At 39.2% G+C, this 21356-nt stretch overlaps 1 protein-coding gene across 1 annotated transcript in view; it reads right to left on the reverse strand.

The window, feature by feature from the left end:
• Positions 1-3454: 3454 nt before the first annotated feature.
• The window catches only part of MAFA (MAF bZIP transcription factor A), an 89316-nt gene continuing 71414 nt past the window's right edge, over positions 3455-21356 (reverse strand). Inside the window, exon 2 of the transcript XR_008402610.1 lies at positions 3455-3558. The gene's annotated coding sequence lies outside the window, so the exon portion shown is untranslated. The remainder of the gene's footprint in view (positions 3559-21356) is intronic.

Here is a 21356-nt window from a genome sequence, read left to right on the forward strand (position 1 = left end):
GGCTGCAGAGACTGGTCCCATATGTGTCTTACAAGATCCTGACCTACCATAGTTCCTCATAAATCCTCATAGGTGTCCAGATATAGAGAGAGCTTTTATTATATCATGATGATGCTCCTATTCTCCTATGACATTAAACATATCATTAAGGTCTCAAAGTATCAGTTAAACAAAAAATACCCAAGAGTGACCTATATAATCCTCACCAATCTTATCTCATCTTAAGATTTTGATAACACCTTACCTACTATAGTTCCACACACTTCGTATAGAATAAAGTTCATCCCTCTGTGAGCCCAATACCAACCTCTCAAATGTCAATTGTCAACCTTCTATCCCATCCATTAACTTATTATCTAACTTATCCCATCAATTATCTTATTATCTAACTTATCCCATCAATTAACTTATTATCTAACTTATCCCATCAATTAACTTATTATCTAACTTATCCCATCAATTCGAATACCCGCTCCGCCCCTTTCAAAGCAGCTCTTGCCTGCTGATCTTCCCTAACTATTATACAATATATAACATCATATAATTGCCAATATACACCCCACGAAATAGAAAACGAGGCCCTATCAACACAGACTTAACATCCTATTGGATTATTCCTTATTACATATGATGTCAGGATTTCCTTACACTACACATTGCATTAGTTGATACCAACGTAATTCAGAGACTGATTCTCTATGTAAGCTTGGATATAAATGTTGATAATTACCATTTTAATGAAGGTGTAATCGTTTATAGTGGCCCAAAAGTGATATACCCTTGTAATGTTTAAGTCTGATTGTTTCATGTATGTGTTTGAAGTCTCAATAAAAATTTGTTTTAAAAAAAATTAACTTTCATGATTCCGATAGAGCATATATCTTCAAACTAATTTGTAATTTACTTCTATTTAATTTGCTTCATTCTCTTTATTGAAGGCATACCTAGGTAGGCTCAGGAGCAGCAATGCCCTACTGTGTTCTAGTAGCTGATTGGTCACTACGTATGTCTGCCTCTTTTTAGTGGCTCACCTGATGTGTTCAGCTAGCTCCCAGCAGTGCGTTGCTGCTCCTTCAACAAAGGATATGAAGATAATGAAGCAAATTAGATGAAAGAAGTAAATTGGAAAGCTGTTTAAAACTATTATGCTCTGTCCGAATCATGAAAGAAAAATTCAGGTGTTTCTCAGAGCCAAGAATGCATTTTTGGCTCACAGAAAAAGTCCTATTTTTAACATGGGTCCGACAAGTTATCTCTGGTCACAATCCCTTTTCTCCATATTTTAAACAGGTTTTCAAGACTCATGTTTTGTACCGGTGAAATACTCACCTACACTATTTATGCCAGGTGAGTGTTTGCTGTGTAACATTCCTCTTGAAAAAGTCTGGTGGATACCAGAAGAAACGCGTTGAGGTTAATGTGTTTCTCCTCTGATGCAAGCCTGAAATTAGCCGTTCTTGCTGGCGGTGAAGTTTAGAAGTATTAACGGCTTCTTGCAATCTGCAAAAGACTTATCCGCGGCTGTCGGGGAGAAACATATGGTGATATTGTCACACATTGCTTGTCTTGATTTTAAATCTTGTACGTATGTTTTTATATTTGCGCTAAATTGAGTGCCTAGTAAAAACTTTTACTCTTAGAGAGGTTTTTTTGCGCTCTTGTCTTTTTTCATTTTCTCAGTACCTTATTGAGAGGAAGTCAACAGAGATCCTCCAGTTACAAAGAGCAGCATCATCACACGCCTGCACACACTACGGCGTGGAGGACACGACCATTCCTATTTGTGGAACTAACAAGCCCAATTTTCAACTTTCCATCTGTTTGTGGTTGTAAACTGGGACACATACTTCATCCCTAGGTCGGTGTCTATATTTGATCCTAAGAGACTATCGGAACTCTCCTGCCCTATGGACGCAGGTGTTTAGATCTCAGACTCTGTGTATATTTTATCACATGTGGACTGTGTGTAGTATTTTAGTATATTTGACTTAACTACACATGCCCAGTTATATCAACTACAATACCTTGTTTATGGTATAGGGAAGCGCTTGTGTTTTTTCTATTCTAGGTTTTCAAGACCATTTTACACTTTTTGAATTAAACTCAGAAAGTCACTTGATAAAGTTTCAGAATGGCTATTTGCACATTTTTGTAAACATTCCAAGACTATTTGGAATCATAATATTAAGTTGCAATAGCTGCAGGTGACATGTTAGAGGTGTATTTGTATACATGATCTAGTGAGGAGTGAAAATGAAAAAGTATTCTACAGCGGGCTACAATCACTATAAAGAAACATTTTTAAAAAAAAATAGAGCCTATAGAATAACTAGCGCCCCCCCAACACCACCCCACCCCCCCCACCCCCGGTATTCCTGGCTGATAACTGGATACCTAAGCATCAGTTAGAGGAACCAATTTAAGCCAGGCTCATACAAAAAAGGAAAAAAAAAACACATGGCAACGCATTTCAGGCCATACACGGGCATTTGTAAAGCTACCAACAAAAGTAAATAATAGAAAGCCAGTTATGGGCATCCATAATTTTAAATAACTCAATAGCCAATTAGACCGTGTGAAGTTCCATCACTCATATTCCGATTGGTTAGGGGCCAGACTACTTGAAAGGGAACTGTTTTATATTATGAACTACCTGAAAGGGAACTAAATGTTTTGTAAACTTCCTGATCATGTGATTGCTGTATTCCAATCACGCTACTGCCTAATTATCCATTCATTTGTAATGAGTTTTATTTTATTTTATCATAACATTAATTTTGATTGGTTAAATTCCATATTATGGACTACCTGAAAGAGAACTTAGTAATCAGAAAACTTACTGCCTACTCATCTATTTGTTGGTAATAGGCTTTATTTTGTTAAATAAATAACTTAGGGCCAGATAAGTCAAACAGTAAATCTAAATTTACCGTTAGCGAAAACACCGCTAGTGATATGGTTTTTGCGATTCTCGGGATCCGCTGGTATGACAAGTAGTAAAAAATTGCAAATGGAGTTTTGGAGTGCGCGTGCATGTGTTATCCCATAGAAACCTATTTCTGCTGAGGGGAGCTAAATAAACCCATAGCAAGCCACACAGAAATGTAAACACCATGTGTAATAAAAGATAATAAAGATAATATTCATAACAAGGGTGATCATTTAGTATATTGTAGGAAGTGTTACTGCCCATTACTAGAGGATCTCACTATCCCTCTAACCAGACTGTGCTCAAGCTCCTCCCACCAGCAGCAGCAGTTTACTGATGCATTTCTGTTCTCTGTCCCGAGGGAACTTATTTCCTCCTGCAAAAATAGCACAGGAACTCCGTTTCCATGCGTTCCCACTTGACTTGAACCCTTGGTGTTTCACACAGCTTTGAGATGTTTGCTAATTCTAAATTGTTGTTAAATTCAAAATAGCCTTTGTAGCAAAGTCTGTAAAAAAATGCGGGGTGGTTCTTCATTAGAATTAATATTCAACACATAGGAGGAAATGTTGAGGAATGCCTTCCCAAAATATATCTCTTGACATTTCAGGGGTGTTTAAATGGATGACCTATAATCAGAATTGGTGCAAAAAACATGAAAAACACTAAATGACCTTCTGGTTATTTTAATTCACAGATAAAAGCTAAAAATAATAATAATACATAGAAATAATGACACACTATGTTTTTATGCTTTGCAGCTTTATATCTCCACTAAAGACACCAGCAATACAACTAAAAGTATGGCATATGTAACACACACATACACACTTATTCAGAAAAAAACAATATAGTCAAAATGAAATCCAGTGTAAGATGTAAAAATGTATAGTGTGAAACAGATGCTATGCTATCTCACAATTTCTTCTGGTTTATCTAAATATTTCTTTAAAGAAAATGTTAATTACATTAGTCAGAATGGCATATATGGCCTCTATTTATCAAGCTGTCAACCGCAAATACTCTGGAATTCCGCAGCGTATTTGTGGCGAGCCTGATTCGCCTTAGTTATCAAACCCTAAAGACCGTCAAAAGTAGAATATAGTGACGTAACATACGATCCCCCGGACTCAGTCTGACACAGATCAATGCTTACGTCACTACAGATGTTCTGAACGCAAGTTCGGCACAATCTGACTACTTTTGCTAGTTATCAAATACCTACCAGGTACGCTCGGCACTATTCCGTCCCAGCGTACATGGTTTTCAATCCACCGCCCTGTTCCAATCAGCCAATAGAATGCGAGCTCAATCCTATTGGCTGATAAGATCAGCCAATAGGATTGAACCTCAATCCTATTGGCTGGTGCATTTTTCCTACCTTAATTCCGATTGGCTGATAGAATTCTATCAGCCAATCGGAATTCAGGGACGCCATCTTGGATGATGTCATTTAAAGGACCATTCATTCAGTCGTCGGATGTCGTTAGAAGAGGATGCTCTGCGTCGGATGTCTTGAAAATGGAGCCGCTCCGCGCCGGATGGATGAAGATAGAAGATGCCGCCTGGATGAAGACCAGTCTGCCAGTGTGGAGGACCTCTTCTGCCCGGCTTGGAGGAAGACTTCTGCCCGTCTGGAGGACCACTTCTGTGGAGGACTTAAGCCCAGCTGGGTGAAGACTTCTCAAGGTAGGGTGATCTTCAAGGGGTTAGTGTTAGTTTTTTTAAAGGGGGGATTGGGTGGGTTTTAGAGTAGGGTTGGGTGTGTGGGTGGTGGGTTTTAATGTTGGGGGGGTATTGTACTTTTTTTTACAGGTAAAAGAGCTGATTACTTTGGGGAAATGCCCCGCAAAAGGCCCTTTTAAGGGCTATTCATAATTTAGTATAGGGTAGGGCTTTTTATTATTTTGGGGGGCCTTTTTATTTTATTAGGGGGATTAGATTAGGCGTAATTAGTTTTAAAAAATTTAATTATTTTATTATTTTCTGTAATTGTGTTTTTTTGTACTTTAGATAATTGTTTTTAATTATATTTAATTGAATTTAGTTTAGGGAATGTATTTAATTATAGTGTAGTGTTAGGTGTAATTGTAACTTATGTTAGGTTTTATTTTACAGGTATATTTGTATTTATTTTAACTAGGAAGTTATTAAATAGTTAATAACTATTTAATAACTATTGTACCTAGTTAAAATAAATACAAAGTTGCCTGCAAAATAAAAATAAATCCTACGATAGCTACAATGTAACTATTAGTTATATTGTAGCTATCTTAGGGTTTATTTTATAGATAAGTATTTAGTTTTAAATAGGAATAATTTATTTTGATTTATTTAAATTATATTTAAGTTGGGGGTGTTAGGGTTAATGTTAGACTTAGGTTTAGGGGTTAATACATTTAATATAGTGGCGGCGGTGTAGGGTGGCAGATTAGGGGTTAATAAATATAATGTAGGTGGTGGCGGTGTAGGGGGGGCAGATTAGGGGTTAATAAATATAATGTAGGTGGTGGTGGGCTCTGGGAGCGGCGGTTAGGGGGTTAATAACTTTATTTAGTTGCGGCGGGGTCCGGGAGCGGCGGTTTAGGGGTTAATAACTGTATGTAGGTGGCGGCGATATAGGGGGCGGAAGATTAGGGGTTAATATGTATAATGTAGGTGGTTGTGGGCTCCGGGAGTGGCAGATTAGGGGTTAATACATTTATTAGAGTTGCGTGGGCTCCGGGAGTGGTGGTATAGGGGGTAAACAGTATAGTATAGTGTGGGTGTTTAGTTACAGGGTACCAAGAAAGCTGGGAAAAAGCCGAAAAGCAGCGAGATCGATGACAGTTAACAACAGTCCGCTGCTCATCGCCCTGTACTTGGGGCGCCGCTTTTTGACAGCTTTTTTGATAATTTTGGAGAACGTATTCAGGTCCGCGGCAGCGATGTTAGGCGATCTTAGGCGAGCATATTGGTGCCGTCGAATGCAGGTAAGTTGACGGCTTGATAAATAGAGGCCTATGTATGCACAAAGGATTGTATCTGATTTAATGACAATGCAACATGCTATACCATAATTGCTTAAAGGGACACTAAACCCAAATTATTACTTTCAAGATTCAGATAGAGCATATCATTTTAGGAAACTTTCTAATTTACTCCTCTTATCAAATTTTCTTCGTTCTCTTGCTATCTTTATTTAAAAAGCAGGAATGTTATGCATAGGAGCCAGCCCATTTTTGGTTGAGAACCTGGGTTATGCTTGCTTATAGGTGGGAAAATGTAAGCCTCCGATAAGCAAGTGCTATCCATGGTGCAGAACCTAAAATGGGCTCGCTGCTAAGATTTACATTCCTGCTTTTAAAATAAAGATAGCAAGAGAACAAAGAAAAATTGATAATAGGAGAAAATTAGAAAGTTGCTTAAAATTTCATGCTCTATCTGAATCATGAAATAATTTTTTTGGGTTCAATGTCCCTTTAATACCATACATGAGCTCACCAATATCTCTAAAATAAGAATATATTCTGCAACTCTTACAATACAAGTATTATCTAATCACATACTGTCTATTGATTATATATATATATAATAGAACATTTATAGAAACGTTTTTCCCAAATAAATAACCCTAATAATTCCATTTTGTCCAGTGTTTATATCTGGGCCTTTGTCCCAACAACATAAAAAATGATGATGAATTTTAAAGGGCTGCTTCCCTTAAGAGTTTAACGATATGTATATATGTTTTTGTTTTGTTTTTAAATACATTCAAATTTGTTGTTGTGTTAGCTTTATTTGCTAGTTTTAATATTTGATAGACAATATGCATATGAATCTGAAAAATACTTACATTTCTATATGAGTAACACTTAATCATTAAAAAAAAATGTAGAACATAAATTGATTTGCAGTAATTTGTTTAAGTTTCTTCTTCTAGAAAATGAAACTGTGTTGCATTGACTTTTAACAAGTTGCATTTGACAAACTTCTTACCAGGCATAAGGTTATTAAAGGGACATTTAACTTTAATAAAATGCAGTACATTAGGACTTACAAAATGCTAAGGAAAGGTTAGTTTGTTTCACCCCTCTGGTTTGGAGTCGTGGCTGCCGGCTTCTGTTGACAGGTTTGAGAGAAAGTGAAGCAAATGGTAGACAAATGCAGTACCGCAGTACTTCTAACAGTGCATAAAATCCTATTTTCACACTCAAGGTCAGAGTGAAAGGTAACAATCTTCTACAAACCACCCTCAAGAAAGGTCTCAGTACCTGGCTGGAATATTTGGACTGAGTCATTCCACTTACCAGCTTCCTGGACACATCAACCAATACCTCTACGTTTTTCATATCCCTCAATCAAAACCTTTTGATGCATTATTCAAGGGGCTCTGGGCATTATAGACTTATTGCCATCTATCTATTTGGGTTCTACTCCTGGATGGACCTTCCCTTGTGGTGATCTACTTCTCTCTCTACACCACAAGCTGATCCAGACCTTCTCACAAGCTGGGACCCATACACTTCTTAAAAAAATAAATGTGGCTGCACATGGGTGGTTATAAATAGAATTCACTCCTCTCTCAACAAATAGCCCAACCTCTATCACAGGCTGCCCCCATATCTCTTTTATTATCAAACAATAATGGCTGAACCCCTCTTAATTCTCTCTCTTATTCTAGCCTATCCTCTCCAGCATTTGGTTCCAGACTAGCTGAGCTTCTCTCATTCTTCTCCACCAAATGATCAAAAAAGATGGATCCATCTTGTGATAAACAGACTTGTTAATTTAATCTGATCGTTTTGTTGTGTACTTAATTGGGGAATGATGTACATGTATTATAATGTTGGGCTAGATTACAAGTGGCGTGCTATTTAGGGCTTTTACTCGAGTATAAACTGCTTTTTGTGTGTTGGGTAGTGCATGTATTACAAGATGAAAGTAAACAGTATGTGCACAAGCAAAACCCAAAACGCACTAACCATGGTTACTTATACTCCCCCTTAGACTTCAATGGAGAGCGCAGAAGAAACCTAATTCTTATCACTCATGCATTCACATACATATTTTTTTTTCATTAAAAATATATTTATATACAGGGAGTGCAGAATTATTAGGCAAGTTGTATTTTTGAGGATTAATTTTTTTTTTAAATCAAAGTTTTTTATTTAGGTATTGAGCAATACAATAATCAGAACATGGTGACACAGATAACATTTTCTTTCTAAAATGACATACTTTTATATAAAACAAAAAAAAATACTAGAGAAATCTCAGTATGAACAGGTCCGGTATTACAAAAAAGACTCCTTAACCTTGCCAACAACCAAAAAGTGTAACTTAGACAAAATACTGAGTGCAGTATAAGTGTGGTATTTTAATAAAGATTCTGATGATGAATATGATATATGAAAGTAATCCCATGAGATACACTTATAAATTGCAAAGATTACCTTGGAACCTTTAATTCTAACAGACTATGATTCTAGTACATCATTTATATGCGCAGTTCAGTGTTCACAATGATACCTTAAATTTTTATTTTTATTTATTATTACTGTAATACCTCTTTAGCAAGATACTCTATCTATTAGAATGATACTTTAGGCCATACACTTTAGATCACAAACCACACGTATGAGAGGTATGATTTTCAAACACCTATACACTAGTCTCGACAATATTCTTATGCGTGTAGGTGCAAAATGGCGGGTGAATACCGCTGAAAGAGATCACCAGATTGGGTGAACAATAATGAAATAATATAGAAAAAAAAAGGTGAATGTATTATTAATGATATAATATAAACTATGCGTCTGGAGTCCTCACCTCAAGCTCTATCGTTGTTACTAAGGGACATTTGAAGAGGATGAGCTCAAAAAGAATTATGGGCTATCACTGAAAAATATAGGAAGCTGTTTTAAAACACAACATCCCTAACAGGTTTATAACGTTCCAACACTGCTCTAACTACATAAATTGCCATTCATATGATCATGTATGGGAATAGTATTTAGTGTGCTTATAGGAGTAATAATAGTTAACAAATATTCTCCAGCTGCTGAAGTAGTGGGCCACCCCAGCTATGAGAGAGGGCAGCGAGACATGGTTAATTCCCTTACTTAGTGCCTTGATGTCCATTCTTAGCAAATGGTAATCAAGTGCCACTTACATCCCCTCCTCACAATTACTTCCCCACATACATGTCTTAATAGCAGATGCACACCTAAGTAATGTGGTATAGAAATGCTAAACAGCAGACATATAAATGCTAAATAGTCGAATGCTATCCTCTGCAAGCTGACATATGCTTAGATATCTAAGAATTTAATAGTAAAGCTGCCCAGAGGACAAAAGGGGGAGGGAAGGAAGGCATCATAAAAGTCTTTACCCCATATCTTGAGGGACAGACAAGTACATTTTTAACCCCCTCTTCACTGCAAGAGACATTACTACTCACTACCTTGTAAAATACAATTAAAGGTTCATCTCAGACTATTAAGAGTCATCATCAAATCAGTGCGATTAACCTTTGTCCCCATACATGAGTCCGGGGTTTCTTAGTATCACTATCCTATCCCACTAGCAGTGATGGTATAGATTGTGTTCCCCTGACAAGCTGGGCTTCCTTTGATGTATACACTCTGCGCGAGCTGAGTAATGTACTCCTTAGACAAGGCATCCCCAGTATAGTCCAGTGTCAATAATTTAGAGCTAGCAAATTGGGGCTGAAGAGTCCCGGCATCTCTCGCTACTGCAGGTCTTAGCCTCTGGCCCTCCATGTTCTTCCATTTGAGGCCTGCTCCAGACCCCCCCTCGACCGGCCGCATCTCGAGGGAGCCCAAAACCAGCCCCCTTCCTTTCAGAGTAGGACCCGTGGTAGTGCACTTACCCGGGACCGGGAGTTTAGGTGTAATGTCTGATAGGGTCAGTCCATCTGTGCCTGGTAAAGTGAATGTGTCAGCATTCTCTCCCAGACATACAGGATCTTCCTCCTGACTCTCGTCCGATGTAGCCAGGAGATTTAAGCATTCTGAGTAAGACACACAAGAGATGCGTTCATCCTTCTTTAATGCTCTCAAATGACTTGTGAGGGATTTGTGTTGAATCTCTAGCCTGTGAGACAGCCGCTGCAGGAGAGCTATAACTTCCGCTTCCATTTGTTAGCCGTGAAGTAAAAGAGCCAGTTTGCTACCATAAAAACCCTCTTCTCCGATCAAACAGATGAGGTCTCCAATGTGATTAAATACATTTTAGTCGCTGCACCCGGCCATCTATCTAGCCGGGGGGGGAAAGATGTTAATAAGTCATAGGCCGCAGTCTGGGTTGTAGCTTAGTTCAGGTCACCATTTTGCAGATACTTAATAGAGTTGAAGCAGTCTCATTCCGGAGTAGTTCAGTAACTGTTATTTAACAACATATGTTAGGATGCATTAAAATAGTGGATATATTTCCAAGCTTATTGAAAATGCAAGCAGAGCAACCATTTTACACGTCTGGTCCCCGAGGATTAATTTTATTATTGAACAACAACCATGTTCTCAATGAACCCAAAAAACTCATTAATATCGAATAGTTTTGGAAGTAGTTTTTAGTTTGTTTTTAGTTATAGATATTTTAAGGGGATATCTGTGTGTGCAGGTGACTATTACTGTGCATAATTATTAGGCAACTTAACAAAAAACAAATATATACCCATTTCAATTATTTATTTTTACCAGTGAAACCAATATAACATCTCAACATTCACAAATATACATTTCTGACATTCAAAAACAAAACAAAAACAAATCAGTGACCAATATAGCCACCTTTCTTTGCAAGGACACTCAAAAGCCTGCCATCCATGGATTCTGTCAGTGTTTTGATCTGTTCACCATCAACATTGCGTGCAGCAGCAACCACAGCCTCCCAGACACTGTTCAGAGAGGTGTACTGTTTTCCCTCCTTGTAAATCTCACATTTGATGATGGACCACAGGTTCTCAATGGGGTTCAGATCAGGTGAACAAGGAGGCCATGTCATTAGATTTTCTTCTTTTATACCCTTTCTTGCCAGCCACGCTGTGGAGTACTTGGACGCGTGTGATGGAGCATTGTCCTGCATGAAAATCATGTTTTTCTTGAAGGATGCAGACTTCTTCCTGTACCACTGCTTGAAGAAGGTGTCTTCCAGAAACTGGCAGTAGGACTGGGAGTTGAGCTTGACTCCATCCTCAACCCGAAAAGGCCCCACAAGCTCATCTTTGATGATACCAGCCCAAAACAGTACTCCACCTCCACCTTGCTGGCGTCTGAGTCGGACTGGAGCTCTCTGCCCTTTACCAATCCAGCCACGGGCCCATCCATCTGGCCCATCAAGACTCACTCTCATTTCATCAATCCATAAAACCTTAGAAAAATCAGTCTTGAGATATTTCTTGGCCCAGTCTTGACGTTTCAGCTTGTGTGTCTTGTTCAGTGGTGGTCGTCTTTCAGCCTTTCTTACCTTGGCCATGTCTCTGAGTATTGCACACCTTGTGCTTTTGGGCACTCCAGTGATGTTGCAGCTCTGAAATATGGCCAAACTGGTGGCAAGTGGCATCTTGGCAGCTGCACGCTTGACTTTTCTCAGTTCATGGGCAGTTATTTTGCGCCTTGGTTTTTCCACACGCTTCTTGCGACCCTGTTGACTATTTTGAATGAAACGCTTGATTGTTCGATGATCACGCTTCAGAAGCTTTGCAATTTTAAGAGTGCTGCATCCCTCTGCAAGATATCTCACTATTTTTTACTTTTCTGAGCCTGTCAAGTCCTTCTTTTGACCCATTTTGCCAAAGGAAAGGAAGTTGCCTAATAATTATGCACACCTGATATAGGGTGTTGATGTCATTAGACCACACCCCTTCTCATTACAGAGATGGACATCACCTAATATGCTTAATTGGTAGTAGTGCCCAATAATTCTGCACTCTGTATATATATATATATATATATATATATATATATACCAACATATCTATACCTATTTTAACATTATCGTGTATATATATATATATATATATATATATATATATATATATATATATATATATATATATATAGAAAATAATGAGGAGTGCACTCGCCAGGACTTTTCAGAGGTTTAATTCCAAAATGTAGAACTAAGTTTTTTTGCAAATCAGGTAGCGCACGTATTAAAAGTAAAATGTTTTTGCTCATGCGCTAACCTCGATGCACGCAAAAAGTCGAAGTTAGAATATCGCAAACACATTAACCCATTATCCCATAGAAGTTAATGGAGCAAAAACTGTGGAAAACAAAACACCCTACTCGCATTCAAACAAGATTGCATATTCATAAAATGCAGGTGGTGGCGGTGTAGGCAGATTAGGGGTTAATAAACATAATGTAGGTGGCCGTGGGCTCCGGGAGCGGCGGTTAGGGGGGTTAATAACTTTATTTAGCTGCTGCGGGGTCCGGGAGATGCGGTTTAGGGGTTAATAACTGTATGTAGGTGGTGGCGATATAGGGGGCTGAAGATTAAGGGTTAATATGTATAATATAGGTGGCGGTGGGCTCCGGGAGTGGCGGTTTAGGGATTAATACATTTATTAGAGTTGCGGTGGGCTCCGGGAGTGGCGGTATAGGGGGTAAACAATATAGAATAGTGTGGGTGTTTAGTGGCAGGGTACCAAGAAAGCTGGGAAAAAGCCGAAGAGCAGCGAGATCAATGACTTTGCGGCTTTTTGACAGCTTTTTTGATAATTTTGGAAAACGTATTCAGGTCCACGGCAGCAATGTTAGGCGATCTTAGGCGAGCGTATTGGTGCCGTCGAATGCAGGTAAGTTGACGGCTTGATAAATAGAGGCCTATGTATTCACAAAGGATTGTATCTGATTTAATGACCATGCAACATGCTATACCATAATTGCTTAAAGGGACACTAAACCCAAATTATTACTTTCAAGATTCAGATAGAGCATATCATTTTAGGAAACTTTCTAATTTACTCCTCTTATCAAATGTAAGCCTCCGAAAAGCAAGTGCTATCTATGGTGCAGAACCTAAAATGGGCTCGCTGCTAAGATTTACATTCCTGCTTTTAAAATAAAGATAGCAAGAGAACAAAGAAAAATTGATAATAGGAGAAAATTAGAAAGTTGCTTAAAACTTCATGCTCTATCTGAATCACAAAATATTTTTTTTGGGTTCAATGTCCCTTTAATACCATACATGAGCTCACCAATATCTCTAAAATAAGAATATATTCTGCAACTCTTACAATACAATTATTATCTAATCACATACTGTCTATTGATTATATATATATTATAGAACATTTATAGAAACGTTTTTCCCAAATAAATAACCCTAATAATTCCATTTTGTCCAGTGTTTATATCTGGGCCTTTGTCCCAACAACATACAAAATGATGATGAATTTTAAAGGGCTGCTTCCCTTAAGAGTTTAACGATATGTATATATGTTTTTGTTTTGTTTTTAAATACATTCACATTTGTTGTTGTGTTAGCTTTATTTGCTAGTTTTAATATTTGATAGACAATATGCATATGAATCTGAAAAACACTTAATCATTAAAAAAAATGTAGAACATAAATTGATTTGCAGTAATTTGTTTAAGTTTCTTCTTCTAGAAAATGAAACTGTGTTGCATTGACTTTTAACGAGTTGCATTTGACAAACTTCCTCCCAGGCATAAGGTTATTAAAGGGACATTTAACTTTAATAAAATGCAGTACATTAGGACTTACAAAATGCTAAGGAAAGGTTAGTTTGTTTCACCCCTCTGGTTTGGAGTCGTGGCTGCCGGCTTCTGTTGACAGGTTTGAGAGAAAGTGAAGCAAATGGTAGACAAATGCAGTACCGCAGTACTTCTAACAGAGCATAAAATCCTATTTTCACACTCAAGGTCAGAGTGAAAGGTAACAATCTTCTACAAACCACCCTCAGGAAAGGTCTCAGTACCTGAAATATTTGGACTGAGTCATTCAACTTACCAGCTTCCTGGACACATCAACCAATACCTTTACGTTTTTCATATCCCTTAATCAAAACCTTTTGATGCATTATTCAAGGGGCTCTGGGCATTATAGACTTATTGCCATCTATCTATTTGGGTTCTACTCCTGGATGGACCTTCCCTTGTGGTGATCTACTTCTCTCTCTACACCACAAGCTGACCCAGACCTTCTCACAAGCTGGGACCCATACACTTCTTAAAAAAATAAATGTGGCTGCACATGGGTGGTTATAAATAGAATTCACTCCTCTCTCAGCAAATAGCCCAACCTCTATCACAGGCTGCCCCCCCCCCCCATATCTCTTTTATTATCAAACAATAATGGCTGAACCCCTCTCAATTCTCTCTCTTATTCTAGCCTAGCCTCTCCAGCATTTGGTTCCAGACTAGCTGAGCTTCTCTCATTCTTCTCCACCAAATTTTCAAAAAGATGGATCCATTTTGTGACAAACAGACGTGTTCATTTAATCTGATCTTTTTGTTGTGTACTTAATTGGGGAATGATCTACATGTATTATAATTTTAGGCTAGATTACAAGTGGCGTGCTATTTAGGGCTTTTACTCGAGTATAAACTGCTTTTTGTGTGTTGGGTAGTGCATGTATTACAAGATGAAAGTAACAGTATATGCACAAGCAAAACCCAACACGCGATAACCATGTTTACTTATTCTCCCCCTTAGACTTCAATGGAGAGCACAGAAGAAACCTAATTCTTATCACTCATGCACTAACCCAGTGGCGTCACTAGGGGGTGCGGGGGGTGCGGGCTGCACTAGGGTGACACCCTCCAGGGGGTGACACCACCAAAAAAATAAAAAATTTTTTTTAATTTTATTGAAATTCAAAGAAATACAATGTAGAGATGCATAGATATTTTTATTAGAGGGGCCAGCATTTGTGAACATTAGTGGGACTGGGGAAGTTGTAGACATTTAATTTTTTTTGCCCCTTGAACCAGCGCTGCAATTTCCACAAATAGTTTTCCCGGCTGCTTTTGCTTGTTTGTACTTTGCTCCTCCTCTGCCCAATTTCACTATGAATGTTGTGGGTGTGCCGTGGGGCTTGCAAAGTTGCGCTGCTAGCCTAAACCTGCCTGCCTATCTGTGCTCACTGCTCAGTGACGTGTGGAGCAGTGGAGTCACTCACTGTTGTGCTGTCTCTCTAAAAGGGAACCGGGAAATCGTGAGGGGGATGTCTGGCACTTGACCGAGTGTTTTTGTGTGTGTGTATGAGTGTTTCTGTGTGTGTGCCTGAGTGTTTTTGTGTGTGCGCGTGTGTCTGAGTGCTTTTGTGTGTGTGTGTGTGTGTCTGAGTTTTTCTGTGTAAGTGCCTGAGTGTTTTTGTGTGTGTGTGTGTCTAAGTGTTGTGTGTGTGCCTGAGTGTTTTTGTGTGTGTGTGTCTAAGTGTTTGTGTGCGTGCCTGAGTGTTTTTGTGTGTGTGTGTCTGTGTTTGTGTGTGTGCCTGAGTGTTTTTGTGTGTGTGTGTGTCTAAGTGTTTGTGTGTGTACCTGAGTGTTTGTGTGTGTGTGTGTGTGTGTGTCAGAGTGTTTTTGTGTGTGTCTGAGTATGTTTCTAAGTGTGCCTGAGTGTATCGGAGTGTTTGTATGTGTGTGTGCCTGTGTTTTTGTGTTTGTGTGTGTCTGCTTTCTGGTGGGAGGGGGGTGACACCATAAGTTACCGCACCGGGTGACACCAACCCTAGTAACGCCACTGCACTAACCCAACAGGAGTTATGACATTTTTACATTCGATTTGTTCTTCACATACAGATTTTTTTTTCATTGAAAATATATTTATACATATATATATATATATATATATATATATATACCAACATATCTATTTCTATAGATATATAGGTATACATATCTATACCTATTTTAACATTATCTCATATATATATATATATATATATATATATATATATATATATATAAATATATTATTTAATAAAAAAACAAATTCTAGGTGAACATAGGACTGTAAAATATACGTTACACGATTGAGATTTTGCAGTTCAAATGCTGTGTTGTGTTAGTGCACATGAAGAATTAGTAATCTTAAAGCATGTTCTTGAAATATGAAATATTAAATATTAAACACTCCCGTTTGCACACTAACTCTGCTAGAACTAAGCTTTTTTTGCAAATCAGGTAGCGCACGTATTAAAAGTAAAATGTTTTTGCTTGTGCGCTAACCTCGCTGCACTCAAAAAGTCGAAGTTAGAATATCGCAAACACATTAACCCATTCCCCATAGAAGTTAATGGAGCAAAAACTGTGGAAAACAAAACACCCTACTCGCATGCAAACAAGATTGCATATTCTCAAGTGCGCTTACCCGACATGAAAATATTAATATTTCACATTCCAATGATTTTCACATAGCATTAGCAGACTATGTTCTATTTATTATTAAATACATATTTTTATATATATATATATATATATATATATATATATACCTAGAGTATTTGCCAGGTTTTTGTTACCTAAAACTCATTGAAGCATAAAGACTCTATTACTGTAAGGTTAGACAGGTATGTTTAGGATTTATGTCCAGATAATGTATGCATGCAACCTATATGTCCCACTCAGTCTCACACCAAACCTGTGACTCTAGGTATTTGTAGAGTCTAGTTCTTGCTCATAGATCTGAGGGGACTGAGAGTAGTCAGAAACAGAATGGAGTTTGATATAGTGTAGAGTAGAACAGCAGAGTAAGTGTAGCAAGTGAAACACAAACAGAGACAGAGTGTATCGATGTAGCTAATGTATGCTACTTATTGTAACAAGGTTACAGGGTTGTGTGTGTGTGGCAATAAAGCGTTGCCTTTACAGTGCAGTGAATGTTCAGCGTCTTAAGTTTAATGTCCTGCTGAGTTGTGATACAGCTTTCTAGTAAAAATGAGCTGTCCGGTTTAGGTAGTACCTGTCTAATGAAGGTTTGGAATCAGGCAATCCTCCTCCTAGTAGTGGCTGATCCTTGTTTGCCAATGTGCTAACGTGTACAGTGAGCTGGGAGTCTGTACACAGTCACTTGCCTGTTTGCCTGTGAAGCGGAAACTGTCCGTGGCTTGTGGGCATGTCAGCGTTTTGGAGGAGTGAGGATTGCACTGGGGTTAAGCTGACAGAGTCAATGAGTGATCCGTGTGCAGCATGAACTGCAAGTAGCTTGATGTAGGTGAGGCTGAACTGACAGTGTCAGCGAGATCCGGGTGCAGCGTGGGCTGCTTGTAGCTTGATGCAGGTGAGGCTGTACTGACAGTGTCAGCGAGATCCGTGGGCTGCGTATTGGTTGATACAAGTGAATGCCGTATCAGAAACAAAGTTGCAATCCGTCTTGCAGATGTATCCTAGACAATAGCTGACAAGCTTTAGCAGTTGGAAATGGTTCCTTGCGGTCAGGATAGAGATAGTGAGATATACAATCTTTGGTTATCCTTTGTTTAGGGCTAAGCAGAGTATGTTCTCTACTGGCTGGTAAATCTATAAAGTCAAAATACTTAGCCCTGAACAGGAATAGAAGGAGCCTTAAATAGATTCTTGGAGGAAATCCTTAAAGGGACAGGACAGAACCTGACAGAACACCCCCTCCAAGGAGCCGCACCACGGATCACGGTCCGGGTCAGTCCGGGTGACTGCGATGAAAGTCCGAGATGAGTCGAGGAGCAGAAAGGTTAGACGAGGGCTCCCAGGAATCCTCCTCCGCACTGAAACTTTTCCACCTCACAAGATACTGCAGGACCCTACGGTGGTATCGAGAATCAATCCATGATGTCCTGGACCTCGTATTCGTCGCCCGTAGATATTGGGGGAGGAGGAGATGGAAGAATGGATTCAGATCTGACCAGGTTAAAGGCCTTGATCAGAGCTACATGAAAAGTCGGGTGGATTCTGTAAGTGGAAGGCAAAGTTAGTCTGACAGCATTTTGGTTTAACACCCTCTCTATAGGAAAAGGATCGATGAAGAGAGGGGCTAATTTTTTGGAGGGGACGGCCAACCTCAGATGTTTGGTGGATAGCCAGACCTTGTCACCGGGTTTGTAAAGAGGTACGGTAGATCTCCTTGAGTCATAGTAGCGTTTTTGAGTTTTCTGTGATTCCTCCAGGAGGAGTTTCAAGAAAGTAAATCCTTGAGCTATAGAATTGAACAGGTCGTTGACTACTGGAAATTCGGTATTCGATCGGTTGTTAAGGTGGTAGGAGGGATGAAATCTGTAGTTGACAAAGAACGGGGTCCTTTTTGTGGAGTTGTTAATGGTATGAAATCTGTAGTTGACAAAGAACTGGGTCCTTTTTGTGGAGGTGTTGATGGTATTGTTGAAGGAGAATTCAGCAGAAGGTAAAAGGTTCAGCCAATCATCCTGTTGAGAGGAACAGTAACACCGTAGAAACTGCTCCAATGTTTGATTTGTTCTTTCACATAGTCCATTGGTCTGCGGGTGGAAGGCAGTAGACATTCGTCTTTCAATCTTCAGCGTATTGCAGAGATGTGTCCAGAACCGGGAGGTGAACTGGGTCCCCCTGTCTGTTGTTATGGTGTCAGGAAGTCCATGAAAGCAGCCAACATGGTTGAGGAAAAGTTGTGCAGTTTCTCTGGCGGTGGGTAACCCAATAGCTGGCAGGAAATGAGCCATCTTCGAGAAGTGGTCGACTACCACCAATATAGTATTGTGGTTACCAGAAAAGGGAAGATCTACAATGAAGTCCATTGCGATTGATTTCTAAGGTCTATCTGGTACGGGCAAGGAAAGGAGACAACCGTAGGGATGTTTCTTGAGTGTTTATTCTGTGAGCAGATCCTACAGGTTTTGATATAGTCCATCACATCTTGTGCCATCTGTGGCCACCAATATTCTCTAGGGATCAGGTGCAACATCTTGTGGATACCTGGATGTCCAGCGAGTTTGGAATCTTGGGCTGATTGTAGAATCGTTTGTCTCAGGGATACAGGAACGTACAACTGTCTACAGTACCTAGGAATTAGGTCTTGGGTCTTTTCTGGATAGTGCATCGGCTTTACCATTCTTGTTTCCGGATCTATAGGTTATTATGAAATTGAATCTGCTGAAGAAGAGGCTCCACCGTACCTGACGAGAGCTGAGGGTTTTTTTTTTTTTATAAAGTTTTTATTTAAGGTTTGATATAAGGCATACATACAGTACGGAAAAATGTAACATCTTAGCATTAATGGAATACATACAGCATGCGACAAAGCATTATAATTGACATTATGTATTCCTAAATAAAGGAGAAAAAGAAAAGAACATGATAAGCAGTTATTATGCCCAGTACTCTAACCACCTCCAAAATAAACAGTGAGGTCACTCTTGGACTTCCGCACTAAATAAAACAAACTAGTGAAAGTGGATACCAACAAAGGAGACCACTTTTGGATCTCTAATGGAAAACAAACCTTATTTTCTGTTTTTACTGTAATACCTAACAATTGCTACACTCAGATATGCTAGATAACCAATTAGCATAAATATCACTCAGGGCATAGCTAGAGGTATAATTGATAGCTGTAGAAGGTCAAGGTAGGAATGCTACTAGACAAGATAGGGCTATATATGAAATTCAAAACACAGTACATATATATACATGCTTAATATTCTATATATACACATTTGCATCAAACAACCACTATGAATAGCAAGTAATTAAAACTGCTGCTGTTTCTGACGTATCTTGCTTAACTTAGACAATTATGATTGTATTATTGCCATATAATATGCGCTAAATTATAGCATTAAGAGAGTAAGGTCGGTCAGCCTGATATAGGGGGAGATGATTATTATGCAGCTTATTGGCCACTATAGAACCATAGGAAATTAAGTCTATTCAGCCTGGTATATGGGGAGAAGGAATAGAAAGAGTTGCATTTTCTAACGTGTGACTCCTAGAAATAACGCCTCTAATTTGCATGAGGTAGTGTACGTGCAAAGAGGATTGAAAAACCGTGCAATCTATTTTACTCACATGTGGCATATAGGGCAATATATGGCAAGAAGGACTCTTTGAACCAAGTCTAATGCTGCAAACATCCTAATGCTAAGGGTCCAATTATTAGTCTAAGTTCAATGAATTACCCCTGATAACTGTGAATAACTAGCATGAGAACCACTATCAGACCGACCAGTGTAAACATATGAAAACAGTTCAAAATATAAAACCTACACAGTCTCAATAGAAATGGTTTTAGGAAGAATAAACTTTAAATGAAATCCAAGCTAATGATGATAAACAGAGCCTAGAGTTAGGCAGAATACATACACATTATTAGATAGAGTGTCTCAGGCAAGTGCCAAAGTCCTGTATAGGGGAGACTTGTATAATGTCTATCATCTACTTGTTGTCGATGTCAGACAGAAATCATGGCAGGGTTAGTTAATTAGCCAACTCCGGTTTTGAGTCCCCTCATCACATAAAATCGTGGGCAGTCTTTAGCTTGGAGGAGGCTGTATGGCTCATCTAGTGGGGACAGTTTAGGTCTAATGTAAATCCCAATGCAGTAAACATCTTTCAAAATGTCAGACTGTGTCAGTAATACGCTGATTGCGCTACAAATGTTAGGGAAAGAGAGCTGGTTAGACTGTACCGCTCGGTAGCGTACTGGTACCATCTCAGTTGTCAGCATGTCCTCTAGTTTACCCTCATGATGGTAGGGCTGTTCCGATATCTGGTCGACAGGAGCATCGCCATCAGGTCCCATAAGCGGGTGTAGGCAGGTAATCGGATCCAAGTGCGCAAAGCGCTCAGCCCCACAGACAGCCCCCAGCTCCGAGGTCTGAACACCGGTAAACCTCCCAGAATGCAATCATCTAAGCCTCAGGTAACGATCGTGCAGTAGTGGAAGGATCCTCTCCTCGGAAAATGAGTCCCCGATAGGGTCATAGGTTATTCCCTTCATTATGCAGATCCGCTCTGTCTGAGTCTGGTCCCCCTCTGCGACCATGTCATCCGATAGCCTCTCACTAGTAGGGGAAAGGATTTGAGAGAGCTGCTGTTTGAGCATAGAGAAGTGGCTCTGAATCGCTTGTTGGAGAGACATCTCCCATCTGTCAAGTGCATCCATAGTTTTGCTGCGCACTTTACTTCTTAATAAAACTGGTTGATTTGTCTCAAAGTGTTGTTTCAGTACGTTGTGAATTGTTAAGTCCTTACTGGTTACCCTCAGTCCCAGCTAAGCGGGTAGGGATTGGGAAATGATCAGCGTGTACCGCTGCTGGTCCTGTGTCTGCAGGATATTAGGGAGGGCGAGATGCAGGCTGAGGTCGTTAGAAGGCCTCCACTACGCACCACATCTATTAGGTCTTCCGGGCTGAAATCTAGGTGAATAAATATATCTTTCTATTCAGTAGCTTCTGGACTGTAAAATATCGCTGAAAGATAATTCAGAATGTAAGATTTCAGAG

The sequence above is a fragment of the Bombina bombina genome, chromosome 5, assembly GCF_027579735.1.
Source record: "Bombina bombina isolate aBomBom1 chromosome 5, aBomBom1.pri, whole genome shotgun sequence".
Classification (NCBI taxonomy): Eukaryota; Metazoa; Chordata; class Amphibia; order Anura; family Bombinatoridae; genus Bombina; species Bombina bombina.